The sequence below is a fragment of the Anolis carolinensis genome, chromosome 2, assembly GCF_035594765.1.
Source record: "Anolis carolinensis isolate JA03-04 chromosome 2, rAnoCar3.1.pri, whole genome shotgun sequence".
Taxonomy (NCBI): domain Eukaryota; kingdom Metazoa; phylum Chordata; class Lepidosauria; order Squamata; family Dactyloidae; genus Anolis; species Anolis carolinensis.
In genome coordinates, this window is record NC_085842.1 from 106,856,108 (window position 1) to 106,875,435 (window position 19,328).

The 19,328-nt window shown below is 39.7% G+C and overlaps 1 protein-coding gene across 3 annotated transcripts in view; it reads left to right on the plus strand.

Annotated features, from left to right (window-relative positions):
- The window catches only part of fstl4 (follistatin like 4), a 638,776-nt gene that overhangs the window by 51,342 nt on the left and 568,106 nt on the right, over positions 1 to 19,328 (plus strand). The gene's annotated exons all lie outside the window — the stretch shown is intronic.

Here is a 19,328-nt window from a genome sequence, read left to right on the forward strand (position 1 = left end):
CACTCAGTACCTGGAGTGATGCTAGCTGGATTGACGAGGTGCCTTCTCTCAGGTTATTTTGGTGCTCTGGCTATCACCATTACATGCACCAAGCAGTGATGAGTGCCATGTTTGTGCCTATTGGGGCACCGCAAAACTCAGAATGATGAGGGCCAGATAAGTGTGGTGGTACAGCAGTGCCAAACTGGTTCTGGTACTGCTGTGCTGTGCTTAGGCTATCCAGATGCTGTGTCAGCTCAGGGGCATGCAAGCGTGGATATCTGTGAACCATGGTGACACTGATGAGGAGCACCCTGCTCTGGATCACCCCACATTGTTTGTAGATTCTCCCAGAGTTCAAGTCTTGAATCCACTTATTAAATTAGGACACTCATTGGCTTTTGGCAAGCTCACTCCCTTCCTTGGATGTTTTGAGTCCCCTGAGGGGGAGATAAAGTGGTGTATAAATAAATATAATAATAGTAATTCCTTCTATCCTCCTTCTCTTTTTCTCTGCCACACCCCCTTGCAATATGGGCAATAATAATAAGGACTTACATGGTTCTTGCGTGGATTCAGCAAAATAATGTATGTGAAGTCCTCCAAACACTTGAAAGGGCTGTCTGAAATATTATCCTCATCCTATGTTAGGATTAATGTGTTGAAAGGGAATGTTCTTGAGAACTGTTAATGAAAACAGTCCAGCAAAGATTTAATGGAATTGATTTAGGTGAAAGATCAAAAACTAACAAATCTACTAGCAGAATAAACTTTTAAAAGTCTAGCAACCTGTAAGGACACACACACATGCACCCTTACTGGAGTGAAACACATTGAAATTAATATAGATATTATCTGTTTGAAGATGAAATGTTGAATGATGATAAAGTTAATTATTTTATTGCAGACTTTTCAGTGGTGAGACTTAATTATCAGTTTGACATTTATTGGCCTTAAGTGAAAACAGCTTACAAAGTGCACATGAGAGGGAAGGGAATAAAGCTATCCGTTCATTAACTAGTGCCAGAAATAGCAATAACTTAACCAGAAAATTCTGATTAGTATAGCGGGACCAATCTGTAATATCTTGTTAAAGACAACTTTATAGCATTCTTGGCACTAAGATTTTGGCTTTAAACTGAACTTTAGATTTGTCATATGGGAATTTGATGTTTCTCTTCAGTTTCTAGTTATAAACACAATCTTCATGAAGTTTTCAGACATTTGTTTAAAAAATAATTAGTTTGTTACTATGAGGCCATTTGTTTTTAAATTCTAGTTACATAGTCGCCAATGTATGAAAAATATCAAAATCACTGAGGATGAATCTATATTACAACTTCATTTGTGTCAGTAGATCTCCTCACCTTCAAAGTATGCTGGGAATTGTAGTTCAGGTGGGTTGGTGAGGATTTGTATAGTAAAGAATCTAGCAATCAAAGTGGTGCTTTTGAAGAAAATTCAATTCCTGCTTGCTTGCTAAACTGATTATCTGTTCTTTTTTTTGCATGTATTTTTTCTGATGTCATATTTCTTTCTTCTCAGAATAAATTACCAGAAATGGAGTGGGTTTAATACTTTAAATTATATCCCACTGGAGAGGGAAAAAATATCTTCTTGCTAACTTGGTGCTAGGGTCAAGTCTCTAAGTGGGGTTGTTGTATGTCTTCCGGGCTGTGTGGCCATGTTCCAGAAGCATTCTCTCCTGACGTTTCGCCCACATCTATGGCAGGCATCCTCAGAGGTTGTGAGGTATGGATAAACTAAGCAAGGAAAGGAAAGAATATATATATCTGTGTAGAGTCTGGGTTAGGGTTCATAAAAACTCTAACCATCACCCAAGTCAAAAAAGGAGCACAATCAAAGCCCTGACAGACCGTGCACAAAGAATCTGCGAACCTCACCTCCTCCAAGGTGAAATCAACCACCTAAACTGGGCTCTACAGGCCAATGGATACTCCACCACAGACATCAGAAGAGCTGCAAGGCCAAGAACAAGCCATGAGAGTCAAGACAAAGATCGACCCAGAGGAAAGGTGTTCTTACCATACATCAAGGAACCACTGACCGCATAGGCAAACTGATCAATAAGCACAACCTACAAACTATCTACAGACCCACAAAGAAAATCCAACAAATGCTACGGTCAGCGAAGGACAAGAGGGATCCTCTCTCCTCTGCAGGAGTCTACCGGATACCATGCAGCTGTGGACAAGTATACATAGGGACCACCAAACGCAGCGCCCAAACAAGAATCAAAGAACATGAAAGGCACTGCAGACTAATTCAACCAGAGAAATCAGCCATAGCAGAACATTTGATGAACCAGCCTGGACACAGGATATTATTTGAGAACACAAAAATGCTGGACCATTCCAACAGCTATCATGTCAGACTACACAGAGAAGCCATTGAAATCCACAAGCATGTGGACAATTTCAACAGAAAGGAAGAAACCATGAAAATGAACAAAATCTGGCTACCAGTATTACAAAACTCCAAAATCAAAACAGTAGATGGGAACCAAAACTCTGAGGGCTTGACTGACAAAGGATGCCCCCAGGCAAGAGACAAAAACATCTCCAATGCTGATTAGGGTGATTAACTGAAACATTAATGCTGGCTCCCAGTGACAAAGGACCCTTGCCACACCCCAGACTCTACACAGATATATATATTCTTTCCTTTCCTTACTTAGTTTATCCATACCTCACAACCTCTGAGGATGCCTGCCATAGATGTGGGTGAAACGTCAGGAGAGAATGCTTCTGGAACATGGCCACATAGCCCGGAAGACATACAACAACCCTGTGATCCCGGCCATGAAAGCCTTCGACAACACAAGTCTCTAAGTGTTCAGAGGCTCAAATATTCTCCAGGGAACTGCAGAAGCTCGGCGGTTGCTCAGTCAGTGAGGAACATCTATTGCTAACTGCCCCCTGCCCCTGAAACAAGACCTAGATGTTTGGGCAACTCAGGGGAACATTATAGAGATATAGGGTACTCCTTGAAAATGAGCATCCTCTGCTTAACAGTCAATCATTTTCAGAATGGATTGAAAGTTAACATGAGCAAAGAAGACAAAAGAGCTCTCTTCCAGAGATGGACTTGCTTTTTGCTTAAAGAGTCTGCATATTTATTTCTTCCCTTCTGATGGATTCTATGTTTCTTTTTCCACAATTCTGAACTCAGTCCATTTTTGGGCTAGTGCTAGGGCTACCATAAATCAGCAGTATTCTTTTCTGGAAGTTGTCAGAAGTAATGTACAGCTGTGATGTCACTGGGATGATTCTATTATAGGTGTTACTGAGAAAGAAGTTAGCAAGCATGTGGGCAGGTGGCAACATATGAAACTGTGCACATTTGCTGCAGCAATTGCCACCTCTCCTATCAGTGCTCATGTCACGTGGATTTTTCTGATAGTTTTTTGTAATCCTCATGCCAGTGGGGCAGTAGTGTATCTATTTTGGAAGAAGGCTTAACATCTGGGGCAGGTTCTTAAAATGTATAATGAAACCCGACCTCTTCGTGTGCCAGTGCTGCATGAGCAATGTGCCTATAGTTTTGTACAGAGGGACAGAATCCCAGTATCCGTTAGAAATTGATGTTGATGGATATCCATGACCTCACGTGTCACAAACCTTGCCCTCTTCCTTCAGGTGCTGAATGGCAACTAGCATTTTCAGATCTAAGGCCACAAGCTGAAGTCTCAGGAGACTGCTTTGCTTCTCTGGATTTCCAAGCAAGAGAGCAAATCAAGAGATTAGATGGCCCTTGTGGTCTCTTCCAACCCTACGATTTTGTGAAATCTCAGGATTAAGTGTATTACAGTAAGAGAAAAATGCATCTTGCAACAACAAGATTTTTATCGTTGTTTGCTGGCTTAAACAAGTTCTATTAGTGCACTGTGATGTTTGGTTTTGTATTTTGCATCTCAGAGTCCAGTTGACTACAGCTTTCTGTCTTCTGTGAATGATAGCGTTTCTCTATTTTTCATGGCTTCTGTCTCTGATACCTAAGCACCCAAAAGTAGGACATGAATAACATTCCTTGTTCTGCTGTGAAAATAATTGCAACAGAAAGGACAAATACCTCTTGAGACACTGATGCTACCATATGCCCTACCTTGCCCTTCTTTGTCTACCAAAAGAAGACACATTTACATTTGTTAACAGAGATAGTTTGAGAAAAGACATCCAATTCTGCAGTGCCTACAATGTCTGGGTATTTTTATATGCATTTTGGTTTGTTCAGTTGTGTAGATGTCAAAATACAATCACATTTATTCTTGGCTCTATAGCTAGAAAAAATGAAGATGAAATCACTGAAATAATAAAAGACTAGGTGCCCCATTGTCCTAGTTGGCCTCAGTGCTTCCCCATCACACGCGGGGAAGCATTGCCGCGCAACTTGTCCCCACAGTAGCCCCGTTGTTCCAAATTGAACATGGGGAGACTCCCGTGTTGACAGCACAGTATCTTACCACTCTGCTGCCCCAGTTGAGCAATAGAGCCCAGCTGGAGGTGAGGCTATGTCATGTGATGGGTGATGTGCGGCTCTGTTGCTCAACTAGGGCAGCAGCATCCTAGAACACTAAACATTTGTCGTATGATGAGGTCGTAAGTCTCATGTGCTATATAATGGTCAAGGTTTTTCTTTTACTGTTCAATGTACAGGAAGTGTATAATCCAACTACAGAAATGTCTAAAGATTGAATAGCCCCTGAAGAAGAACAATTTGTGATTATTTATTTATATATTTATTTCCAATATTTCTATCCCGCCCTTCTCCCCGAGGGGACTCAGGGCAGCTTACACAACTGGTAGGATCACTACCAGTACATCATAATACAATAAAATAAGAGTAAAACAGTTAAAATAATTAAATAACATAGTAAAATACAATATATACAAATTTAAGACAATGCAACACCAAATATATATACCAATCATCCATCAGACCTTGTGCAAAAGCCTAAATCCAATCCATGTCAATGCTAACTGAGTTCCTAAGATACTCATAAGATACATAAGATTTATTTATTTCGTGTCAAAAGCATTGTACAACAAATACATTACAAAATGATGGGGGGGAAAAAGAAATCACAAGCAACTAAATAGTTTTGGACCAAAAGTGGGCAACAGCAACCACATTGTCTGTAGCTTTAAACAACTCCTCCTCCGTACATGAGGCAGGGCATTGTGGGCAAGCATACATATGCTGAGTTGTTTGTTCAGCTCCACAGTCACACAAGGTGGAGGATTCCTCCAGGTAGTGCCACCTTGCCAAGTTGTCTTTTGATCTGCCCACTCCACTTCTGAGTCTGTTCAGGGACTTCCAAGTTGCCCATTCTTGGTTTGCCCCTGGAGGAAGACCCTCATGGGGGGGCCATCCAGTTGGAATTGCCAGGTTTAGCTGCCCAGAGAGATACATAAGATAAGACCAAAACATGTTGGGTTTTTAAAAGACTGAAGGTTTTTGACCATTACATAGCTTTTGAAGTCTAGTCTCCTTTGATGCTTTCACTCCAAAGTTGTTCTTTTTTTACACTTCCCTTCACATTTAAGAGCCTTTTGCTTTAGTAGGAGAGCAAGCACAATAGGATTCCCTGCTATACACACTGGTCAGTAGGCTTGTCCGATCGATGGAAAAATTGTTTCAATTCTCGTTTCTAAAGTAGGGGGTGCCGGCTCTTCGATGTAGAAATTATTTCTAAATGTTTCACCCAAAATTTTTGGATATTTCCGAAAATTCGTAATGTTTCTAAAATGTTTCTAAAATGGCGGACGCGCATGTGCAATCGCCAAAAAACAGGAAACCGGGGGGGACTTTTCTGGGGGTCTCCTGCCCTCATTTCTTGAGCTATCCTCATCAAATTTGGTACAGTGGGAGACCACATTCAACACTCTTTGCTCAACAAATTGCAGAACATTTCCTGTCTCCTATGATTTTTGGCAAATTTTCATAACTTTTTATAATACACTATTTTTCAATATTTGAAGAAACCTGTTCCTGGTTTGAAAGTCTTATTTCCTGTTCAATTGGGTTCTTATCACTGTAAAAGTCCTTCTTCTACTTGTGTAGACTTTGGATTAGAAACGCAGCACACGCCAAGCAATGCCTTGGCAGGAGTGCCGCTGTCCTTTGGAAACTATAAATTGCCTTTGAACCTTTTGATCAAGGGTGCCACTGGCTGACCTTGTGATTGCAAAAATTAAGCTCTGGCTGAGGACTTTGGATTAGAAATGCAGCACACGCCAAGCAATGCCTTGACAGGATTGGCAACGTCCTTTGGAAACTATAAATTGCTGTGGACCCTCTATTGAATCAAATCAATGTCTGACTTTGTGATTGCAGAAATAAAACTCAGCCCAAGGCTTGGGAATAGAAATGAAGCGCGAGGGAAGCAATGCCTTGGCAGGAGTGCCCACGTCCTTTGGAAACTATAAATTGCTGTGGACCCTCTATTGAATCAAATCAATGTCTGACTTTGTGATTGCAGAAATAAAACTCAGCCCAAGGCTTGGGAATAGAAATGGAGCGCGAGGGAAGCAATGCCTTGGCGGGTGCCCCACGTCCTTTGGAAACTATTTCTTCCAATGTACCCTTTAGGTTTGAAAACAATGTGTGTCTTTGTTTTCTATTTGATTGCTGCAATAACACTCAGCCCGGGGGCTTGGGATTACAAACGGAGCAGACATCCTTAGGAAACTATAATTTTCTAGTTCCCCCCTTTCAGGATTGGAAAGAAGGGCTTATGTGGTGAATGATTCCAAAAAAGAAAAAAAGAAAGGCAAAGGGTCTCCCTCAGGAGTAGGAAAGGAAAGCAAAAGCACCCCTACTGCTTACAGGGACACAGACGTCCTTTGGAAAATAAATGTTCCCTAAAGCCAGCCACAGCAAGGACTCTGCCCCAAGCCAATTTCCCCCAAAAGAAACACAATCTTGAACCAGCAACAACAGACACTCTACCCCAGTCACTTAGCCCTCTCTCCCCCAAGCAAGCAAGCAGCTTCCCAGCACGCGCGAAACACCCTCTCTCCTCGGTATCCTAGCCCAAAATGGCTTGGCTCCGTTGCGGAGGACGCGGACGCGGAGGACGCTAGCCCCCACCTTTTTCAGCCATCGTGGAAGACTCTGATTGGCCAGGGAGCGGTAGCCATGTTAGGCTGCGCTAGGCTCCCATTCATGTTAGGTTGCAGAAACAAAAAAATAAATAAAAAATAATTTTTAAAAAATATTTAAAAAAAATTTGGAAGGAAAAAAATTAACGAAAATTTTAAGAAACAATTAGAGAATGGGCCAACGATGGTTCGAATTACATTGCCAGTTGCGCCCAGGGAAAATGTTTCAATACTCGTTTCAAAAAACGAGAACAATACGAAATAATTGCGAAACGAGAAACATAACGAATATTTGGACAACCCTACTGGTCAGTACTGGGAGCTATGCACAGTCCATCCCCATTACTCCTCTACTTGAGGCTGGCAATTCACTTCACTTTATGTGTGATATGGAACTTTGAAGAAGGCATCAAAAGAATTGTTTGTTGCAAAGTTACTTTGAATCAAAATAGTGTTTTAAGCTTTTTTAAAAACAAAGCAAAGTGTTATTCTAGCTACTTTTTGAAACCACACTTCTCTTTAACTATCCATATTTTCCAATACGGATGATCAAATGGTATCCTGTGGCTAGCACCTGGCTGGCATCATGATTTTAGAATAATCTGCTAATCACCAGTGGGAAACCATGCTTTGTTCTTATAGAACTCAAGGTTTTTAAAAATCTCATCACATATATTTGATTGATTCACAGTAATTGTGCTCAATTTGAAATTTAATTCGGAGATGTTACATTCTGTAACAGTGGTAGTGAACTTATGGCAAGTGTGCAAGAAGGTGCACATAGTCTCCTACCCCCTTTTCAGCCATTATTTGCCCACCTCCCACTTGCTTGTTTGTCCACCCCTTTGTTCATTTGCCTCCACTCGCTCACTTGCTTGTCCTCCCCCTGCTTCCCTGCCCACCCACACCCAGTTGCTTGCTTGCTCATCTGCCTGCCCCACACTCACTTGCTTGCCCGTCCCACTCACTAGTCCCCCAAGGTTGCCCCCCCCGCTTAACCCAATTGCCCATCCCACCCCAGTTTGGGCACCCCGCCTTTAAAAGGTTTGCCATCCCTGTTATAAAATGATAGCAGGAACTCCCTTGAAGCTTTTGAAATCCATTAGGCAACAATGAGTTCCTAAGCATTTGTACAAGTTATTGTTTAAAACTAGCATAGAGAAGATGTTTGCACTTCCATGCAATTTCCCCATTTTTCCTCTGCCATATCTCTATAATACAAAATGACTTGTCTATTTTATTGATATACTAGTGAAAATTTCTAGTTCTGTCCAGATTAAAATGACCTTAATGTCTTATTCAATCATTGTCCCTTCTTCTGTTTTCCACCCCAGTAGTATTTCTCCAAATCGAGCACTCCTTTGGCCTCTGGCAACTTTACTTGGACTTCAAACACCATTGTCTCACTCACCCACCTGCTGCTTCTCTTCTCTTTCCCCTTCCTCTTTTTATTTCCTGCTGGTCTTCCTTTCCACCCTGACATTCATTGCTTAATTCTCCTCTGCCTTTGAGTCCTAGTTTTGGGAGAAGGTCGTATTAGTATTACTAGTGGTAATGGTAGTACTAATGTCATCATACCAGTAAGCAGGTCAGAATTCATCCCTCTCACAGTGTTACCATATTCTAGTTCCCAAAATCTAGGCAGCCACATTTCCACAATCCTATTTTGCTTTTTAGAAAGATATCATTTCAAATGAATTACTTTGTGTCATATGTCTCTGTGTCATATTCTATCTCACAAATTTGAGACAGCCATATTTCCATGTTATGTAAATTATTTGCACATTATTCAAATTAGGATGGATCATAAACAGGTTGATCACATGCATATACTGCCAATTTTTCTTTTAGAAAGCATTCTTTACAGATAGAAGGTACAGTTATCATAGATTCCTCCATGTAATAACCTACATCTTATGAAGTTTTGTGGACCCATTATAATCCCTTTTCTTCAACTTTTTTTCCTCACACAGATCCAAAGATGTGGCTTTTCTAGGAATAGAGATTCTACAGAATTTTGACTCTTGCTTGATTCATCTAAAATAATCCAATTGGGCATAAGTTCAGAGTCATCCACATCACTGTTACTGGTTTGCCACTTTTTCATGACAAAACCATGCTCAAAAATAGTTATCAACATAATTAATAAAAAAAGTTTACCTATACATACACACAGATCCAGAGAAAGATACACACATAGAATCGGAAAGTTGAAATGTATAACAAATTCCCTTTTGCATTATGGTTAGCCAACCTCTGTTTAAACACATCTGAATAAGGAGAAACTACTACTCTATGGGACATCATTTTCTATTTCCAAACAGGTTTTACTCAGATAGTGGAGTGAAGGCAGAGAAAGCCTGTGTGGCTCACAAGGAGAATCAAAAGGGGGAACTTGCCCTTGAGGAAGGTGGCAGAGGTGGAAGAGAAGCCGCCCTCCTCATCATTGGGGGCAGAGACTGGGAAGAAGGGGAGTGTGTCAGCAAGGAACAGCAGGCTAGAAAGGCCAGGAAAAGCCTCTGCTCTGGGCTAGTTCTGAGGTGATGTGTGACTGCCCTGGTCCTCCTCTCAGCATGAGGATGCGGTGGGCTCCAGCGTCCTCATGCTGATAGGTCAGTGAGAGAGAGAGAGAGAGAGAGAGAGAGAGAGAGAGAGAGAGAGAGAGGAGGGCCCAAGAAAAGAGCTCAAAGGGCTGCATCCGGCCCCCAGGCCTGGGTTTACCCATACCTGGGCTAAAGTCTCCACTCACTATAGCCTCTGGATGTTCCACATCATTTCCCCTGTAGCCAGCAGCAACAACCAATGACACTCTTTTCTACCACCCCAACTTATCCACAGAAATGGAAGTGGGATCATAGGATGCAATTCTCGCTGAAGAAATGAAACAGCCAAGAAGAGCAGCTAACCACACCATGGTGGATAGTCTGGATCCATGCCTTGCTCTGCTCTGGTCATCTCTTCTGCAATCTGAAATGTTTGGGAAGCATGCAACTGCATGGACTAAGATCCTGTGAATACTTGCCAAAATTTCAAGTCAATAGATCTGGCAGTCATAGTTGAAATTTGCACCTGAGGGAAAAGAGCAAGCCTTGTGGATGCTGATTTCAGTTGATTATTGGATAAAATAACCTTATATCCTGGAAGGAACCCTAAGGGCACTGTCTGGGCTAAGACCCTGTGATCATCACTTAACAACATGACACTTAATATCATCACTTAACAACAAGTCCAGTTTTGCAATATTTATTTTCTTTGCTGAATGTATTCATGTGAGAACATTATTCATAAATACTTTCGGCCTTGCTATCTCTGGCCAGATTTTTTTGGGAAGGGGAATAATGCGGAAAACAATCCTGTTTTGCTAACCAATGTGATACCTGAAAAAGAAACCTTTGTGCCTCCTTGAAAGCTCATGCGGGAGGTTATGAGAAGCCACTCTACATGGAGACAGTGACAAAACCTACAATCAAATGATATCAGAGAAGTGAAAAACAAAGAAAATAAAGACTGTTGTCTGTAAGGCGTGCCATATTTCAATGTTCCGATTACTGCTGTTATCATAAGAGAGTGTACCTAACAATTTACTGTGTGACACTGAAGAAATTAAAGTCTACAGGGGGAATACTTTAAACAGTAGAAATCCAGATAAGTGGAGAATTCCAGATGAAAAATCTAAGATGGATCAAGTAAACAAAACTAAATAAGCTGCACAAAATGGTTCTGTACATCAGTATCATGTTGCAGGAAGCACTACAAAATTTCAAGATGAACCTCCCTCTCCCCCCCCCCCCCCCCCCACACACACACATGCACTCTCAGATCACATGTAATTTTTTATAGCACAAGCTGTCCCAATTTTGGAACATCAAAATAGGCTACCAAAATTAGTGTTAATTATTTCCACTCCTGTTGGTAGGGAACCTTTTTGGCTATTCTGTTCAGCTGTAACCAATATTTTTTGCTAAGTTGCAAATATTACAGCACGTTTTCACAATGGAAGTTTCCTCAGGAAGCAGTTCATCTAAAAATATGAAGAAGTACCGTATAACGCTGGAATGTATCCATGAAAACATGCAACCAGAACTTAACAAAGGAAGTAATTGCAAGGCCATCAAGCACCAGAACTCTTGGCCTAAAACAGTTTATGAGGATCTGTTGCAAGTCATGCTTGATGTTAACAAGAAGGCATTTGTTTGTTTCATAGTAAATACTTCACTTTTAGTCATAGAGTTATTAGAAGTATATCAAAGTCTGAAATATATTGTTAAGCTTCCCTCTGTGTAAGATGTTGGAGATTCATTTCATTTTAGTGTAACAATGTCTGCCTTTGTCTGGTTTTCCTTTTAGCCAGAGTAGAAGGCAATTTTCTGATTTAGCTACAACAGAATACTAGTGATGCTGTTAAAGAGCAGGAATTAAGTGTCCCACATTCTTTGATGTCAGGTGGCAAAACATATCTTTTCACTGCTTTAGTTGAAGGAATAGCATGTGAAATTTAAACAAAAAGGGGTGAGATATAAAGCAATATTTCTTTTTACTCATTCTTTTAAGTTTTAGAGAACATTATATCGTTCATTTACAAGGTGTTATTCCTCATCTATCTGGGACTGAGTTTGGTGGAAAGTCCAACATGACATCTGAAATAAATATATGCTTTTAGGATGGGACAAATATGGCAGAAATCTTCTGAACACTTTGAGCTCAGTTTGTAAGATTATGTTTACTGTTATCTTGCAGCATGCTTTACGGGCTTTGAATCAACACAAGCTAAGTCAGAGAATAGTCTGAAATAAAGTGTTTAATGCACATCAGTGTGCTGTGCTGATCCTCACACGTTTATTCCGGTGGAGGGCAGTTGAAAAAAGACCCTGCTTTGTCCATGGCTGTGAAGCCATGGATAACTTTAGATCCTGAAAATGGTTTGAGGCCATCCTCTGGTTTGTGTGTCATCATCAAGGCCTTAAACTGGTTCCAGGATTACCAATGTAATCATTCGCCTACCAAAACTGATTTCATCTATGCTGGTTTGAAATTGACCTAAGTAGTCAGCATAGATGTGTCCCTTCATTACTAGCTCACTTCGCAAACCACCTAACTACAGTGGTAGCTTGTTACTTCCTGTTCAGAGGAAAGTTAATCTATTCTGGGTTTTAGTCTATACTTTGAAGGAGTTCTCCATGACTGCATCTAGACAGCAATATAATACAATTTCATAATGCAGTTTAAATGCATTGAATTGCATTATATGACATTATATAACCTAGTGATTAATCTCACTCTGGCACTTTATGTGACTGATATTGATTACAGTCTATTTTATATACACAGCTATGATGGCATTTTACTGAATCTCTTACATTAGTAGGGGCTTTTAGGATGTTTTATGTATAATTGTTTATGTAAATCTACATTGTACTTTTATATGTATTTTATTGCATTTTGTGTAATTGTTGCACTACTAGTGCTTTTGTAAGCCGTCCCGAGTCCCTTCTGGGAGATGGTGGCAGGATATAAATGAAGTTTTATTATTATATTATTATAGACTGATATAATGTAGTTCAATGCAGTTAAACAGTATAGATGGGGCCTAAGATGCTGAACTTTCTTTGGAGATCAAGACTTTGGATGGTATCTTTTAGATTTGGGCCCGAATCAGTTTGAATAAAAACGATTGGTAGTTTTCAATGGGCCATTTTGTATAATATCCTGAAACAGAATGGGGAGGAGGGAGGCGAAAGGCCTGGCAAAACAGATTCAGAAAGCCATATTTTATCAGTTAGTACTGGAGAGGATAGAGTTAAATCTACTGCATATACCTGAGGCAGGGATCTGTGCATCTTTTCTCCCTCCTCTCCTGCGCAGCAGCAGAGTCCATTTCCTTTTTGGAGTTTCCTAGGCTCCTTCTCCATAGAGGGCCCTGGGAACTCACTTTCCCAGCAGCATTTTCATAGGGCAGGCATTGAAAACTTCCTCTCGGGACATGATGGGAATTGAAGTTTTTCCTCACTCTGTGTTTCTAAGCCAATAAAAACCCTGGTGGTGGGTTAGCTGATTTTGTGTAGTTTTTATTCCTGGTATGTTAGGCTTCATAAAGAGAGAGAGGGAGAGAAAGCGAGAGAGAGAGGAAGGCTGGAATGAGTACAATATGAAGAATATGATTCTTCTGCCTCTTCATTTGGTGCTTTGTGTTTTCTTCCCACTACTTTGTTCTTCTACCATTTTAAAATTGATCTTGCTTTTCTCATTGTTCCATGTGATTATGCACGTTTTGCCTTGCTGTTACACTGGCCAACACACATTTTGTTGCCTCAAATGTGCTTCTTTGCCACAACTTTGTGCTTCTACCATTTTAAAGTTGATCTTTCTTTCTTTTTTGTTTCATATGAATGTGCATTTATACATTTGTTATTTATAAAGTACTTTTTCTTATTTACAAACACATATTAAACATGTATTCAGTGCATTTAAAGGGGAAATTCACATGCACAGGTATATTGTAGAGGCACATCAATATGTGTGCAAATTATGTTCATACAGTATTTGCAAATCTCTCCCCCCCCCCCCGCCCACAATTGCTAGTGATGCACTTGTATATCACCAAAGTCACCTTTATAAATAAAATAATAAATAACCTGAGGTGAGTGTTTGGGTGTCCAGGCTGCTCGTTAGGAATTCCTAAATGATAAGAACAAACAAATGTAAGTGTTTATTGTTATGGCTGTCTAATAGCCTATTTAGGCCCAGTTGATTGTTATCTTCACTGAACAAGTTCCAACTTCTTCCACACTGAATGGGGAGCTGATAAACTATAATAAATAACTGCTTTAATAAGTACACCATAATTGCAGTCTATTTGTGCTCCCTTAGATAGGACTGAGAAGGACCTTTTGTTAGCCTAATTTGTTCAAACATTTTCCTTCCTCTGTAAATGTTCACTCCAGGCTATATTATTGCAAACAGGGTCCCAGTTCGGTAATTAATGACTGTGCTTGTGTATGTATTTTTAATAAGGGGAGTCTGTAAAATGGTCTAATTGTAAACTGTTGTTTTGGAGTTAAGTGATGAAAAATGTGCCACATGCATGGTAACATAATTACTTTTCAAAATATATTTTGTGAAGCTTTTTTGGTATACCTAAATATATATTTACTCTTTTTAGTAAACCAGAGCAAAGCTGAATAAGCCATTTTGATCTGCTAAATAAAATAAAAGCATCAGGAAACCCCAACAGAGCCAATCCTTTCTCGTATTTGTTTAGCACCAACAAATACTACAAACATAATGCACTCCCTAATTTTTTTTTTGTTTTGTTTCCCCATCTCTGTTGTTTCTCTAGGGACTCAAGAGTTAATTCACACACACTGTATCATGCCACTTACCTTTCCCAAGTGTGTTTGCATTGTATGAATAAACAAGATCTTGAAATCAAAACAGAAAAGCAATTTGAAATATCTAAATATAAATTCCATGGTGGAAAGGCATGGAAAATATTTTGGTAGGCAGCTGTATGAGCCATTGGTGGCAGTTGTTTTTCAAGAGACAATTCCATAAATAGCATTCCCAACAAAAGCTGCCTTTTAATGGTACAAACAAATCTTTGGATTTAGCCCAAGAGATTCTGCTGCCTGAGCACAAGATGTCCACTACTACGTCTGAAAACAGAAGATTATTTGAGAGATAAAGAACAAATATAGTTCTCTGCCCCAACACTTCATGGATATTCCCCATCTCATGTCTTCTGATATTTGACGTTATCTCACACTATCTAGCATTTTAATAGAATACATATGACCATTTAAGGGAGCATTTCCACTGAGTAATTCATTGAACGTAAGGTTTTCTCTCCATACAATCCAATCTTCCCCATATTTAAGTGGAAGTAAGTTTCACTGACCTCAGTAGCAAATATGTCCAGGAAGGTATGCATGGAACTAAAGCACAAGCTCTATATATCAACTAAGACATCCCATTGAGTTCAATGAGGCTCATTCCCAAATAAATGTGTTCAAATTGAAAATGTTTGAAATGTTTGAAAAACCATTTCACAGGTTCAGCTGCCAGTAGTATTCATACATGTGTAGAAAAGTCCTAATATATGTTACAGCTTAATATGAGTTCTTTGGACATTCATCCTTTACCAAATAATTGCCCTCTCTTTTATGCAAAAGTCAATTGGATTTATATGAACGTTTATCTTCAGTTTATTGACCCTTTCTACTGGGATTATCCTACTGGGGAAAGGAGATCTTTTTCTTTTCTGCTTAATATTAGAACTTAAAATACACACCATCTATATATAAAAAAGAGTGATGGCATCAGGGCAGCGGACAAAACAACAAAACTACAGGCCCCCCAACCTCGAAATTTGACAACACAACCCATCATTCACGGCTCTAGGTTGATACAACAAAAAGAAAAGAAAAATAAAGTCCTAATTACAAGGAGAGGAATAATAGCTTTTATCCAATTGCTGCCAGTTTGAAGGCTAAGCTCCACCCACTTGGTCTCCTAGCAACCTACTCAGCCCAGGGGACAGGCACAGTTAGGCCTCACTTAGGCCTCTTCCACAGATTATCAGATTTGAACTGGATTATATGGCAGTGTAGACTCAAGGCCCTTCCACTCAGCTATATAACCCATTTAGAATCTTATATTATCTGCTTTGAACTGGATTATCTTGACTCCACACTGCCATACAATCCACTTCAGTGTGCATACTAAACATAAAGACAACCATACAACAGACATTCAATACCACCACTACCTCAACAATTTCTCACCAACACCACCAGACAATGCCACAGCAACGCGTGGCCGGGCACAGCTAGTCTATATATATAAAATGATAAAGTTGTTTGCGCAGTGACTATAACAACAAAACTAAACATCCCAGAAATACGAAATTTGGCAACACAATGCAAAAGGCTTGCCTCCAGGTTACAACAACACAACCACACCACAAAACCACAATCCGGACCCACAAAACTCACAACAACGCATCATGCGATAACAACACAACTAAACACCCCAGAAATACAAAACTTGGCAACACAATGCAAAAGCCTTGCCTCCCAGTTGTAACAACACAACCACACCACAAAACAACACAGGACCCACAAAACTCACAACAACGCATTATGACTATAACAACACAACTAAACGCCCCAGAAATACAAAACTTGGCAACACAACGCAAAAGCCTTCCCTCCAGGTTGTAACAACACAACCACACCACAAAACCGCAATCCGGACCCATAAAACTCACAACAACGCATCGTGACTATAACAACACAACGAAACACCCCAGAAATACGAAACTTGGCACACAACTAAACACCCCAGAAATATAAAACTTGACAACACAACGCAAAAGCCTTGCCTCCCGGTTGTAACAACACAACCACACCACAAAACCACAATCTGGACCCACAAAATTCACAACAACGCATCGTGACTATAACACAACTAAACGCCCCAGAAATACAAAATTTGACAACACAACGCAAAAGCCTTGCCTCCCAGTTGTAAGAACACAACCACAACACAAAACCACAATCCGGACCCACAAAACTCACAACAACGCATCATGACTATAACAACACAACTAAACGCCCCAGAAACACAAAACTTGGCAAAACAATGCAAAAGCCTTGCCTCCCAGTTGTAACAACATAACCACACCACACACCCACACTGGACCCACAAAACTCACAACAACGCATCATGACTATAACAAGACAACTAAATGCCCCAGAAATATGAAACTTGGCAACACAACATAAAAGCATTCTCTCCCGATTGTAACAACACAACCACACCACAAAACCACAATCCGGACCCACAAAACTCACAACAGTGCATCGTGACTATAACAACACAACTAAACGCCCCAGAAATACAAAACTTGACAACACAACACAAAAGCCTTTTCTCCCGGTTGTAACAACACAACTACACCACAAAACCACAATCCGGACCCACAAAACTCACAACAACGCATTGTGACTATAACAAATACAATATTTGACAACACAACTCATCCACCTCCCCAATCACTACATTCACACTTGGCCTCCAAAAAAACAATTACAATAATAACAATGACAACAACAACAACAACGAGAATCAACACCATCACAGGCAAGAAACAGCCAGGCACTGAGGCTGAGAGGCCAGTCAGTGCTACACTGGGCCTCCAAAAAACAATACAGTAGCATCTAACTTATCCAACCTTCATGACCACAACAACAACAATAATAATAAACACCTACACAGGCAAAACAAAAAAAGGACTATTGTACCACAATAAAAATATAAACCACACTCAGCAGAAACAGACATTACAACTAACAACAAACCAAAGAGAACAGGGATCTCAACCAATTATCAATCAACAAAAAAATTGAAGAAGGTAACAGACTTCAAATACTACTACTAATGTGAGTATAAAGAAGGTGGAGGTCACAGCATAAATACAATCTAATGTAGACTGACCAACACCACCAGACTAAGCCACAGCAACGCGTGGCCGGGCACAGCTAGTAGACTTATAAAAATGTAAACATAAACACATACACATGTCAAATCCAAATGCCATTGTTTCATTACCAAAAGTTGCATACAAAAATCCAATTTCTGATTTTTAAAAGCAGACTTTGCAACTCTTAAATAATATTTGTGGTTGACCATTGGTTCCTCTGGCTGTCAGTGTTGTTGTCACTGACTGAAAGCAGTTCACAGAGGTTTCAAGTGAAAGGTAACTCTTCTGAGGCTTACTTATATTTGGCTCAATTTTCTCTTTCATATTTCTCCCAGAAAAGTACCTGAACCAAAATAAGGTTTTAGAAAGTATCACTCATACATCTGACCTCAATTCTGCTCCATATACACATTTTTATTTATTTAGTTTATATCTTGGTTTTCTGGAATAGAACTTGTGAACCATTCAAAGTGCTTTTGGAGCAAACTAAACATTGTGCTAAACAGAGTACATATTGTCATATTGGCTGGGGATTTCAGGGAATTGTAGACCAAACAAACATTTTCCCATAATCTATTTTTATTAAACATTTTTCTTAAAGCTCTCAGAAAGAACTCTTACTCAACCCATTTACTAGTAGCTGAGAATGATGGAATCTTGATTATTAAATGCATTAGGCTATGGAGCATTTATGGTGCAGCTGGGATGTAAAATCATTGGGAATTATTGAAACATGTTAGATAGCTGCACCTCTGTTCTCCCTGGAAAAAAAAATATTTGAAATCACTTTAGCTCCCAGCTCCTCCTATGGAGTGTGGATGGGAATTTCACCACACCTATCACTCTCTCAGTACTTTTTTTTAGGACTTCTAAGTCATTTCCTTTTGAGAAAAAATGCGTCTCCTGGGCATAATATTAGAATTTCCACACTTTCTAATGGCCAAGATTGCTCATTGTCACTTTCCTTAATAAGAATTTTGGGGAAAATAGCTATTAAGTTTACCTACACACAGGCACAGTATTGAACTTTTCCTACTCCTGTAATAATGATCGTAGTAATGAATTTATTTAAGTGGCATATGAATGTCATATTTCAACTATAGTTATATTTTAACCCTTTTACCAAAATTTATAATGTGTTCTTCGAATCGTTTTTAAAGAAACCTATATTTGTACTTCGGGAAGGGAGAAAATATTACATGGGATAGGGGTTGAAGAACTAACATTGAATTTTAATATGAATAAATGTAACGTATTTGTTACATATAAATGTATAATATTATATTTAGGAAGAAAAATTAAAAGTGCAAATATAGGATGGATGACACTTGGCTTGACAGCATTGCATGCAATAAGGATCTAGGTATTTTAGTAAGCCACTAGCTTAATATGAGTCAACAGTGCAGCATAGCTGTCAAAAAGGCCAATGCAACTCTGGTCTATATCCATAAGAATATAGTGTCCACATCAAGAGGTAGAACTCACAATTCAGTTTTGGTCACACCTTACCTGAAATACTGTCTCTAGTTCTGGGCAATTCAAGAAGAAGATTTTCAAACTGGAACATGTTCAAAGGAAGGCAACCAGGATGGCAAAGATTCTGGAAATCAAGTCCTATGAGGCACAGTTTAGGGAACTGTTGAAGTTTAATTTAGGGAAGGGAAGGTTGGAAGGAGGTTGGACTAGATGGCTCATGTGGTCTCTTCTAACTCTATGATTCTATGATTCTCTGAATAAGCTATTCC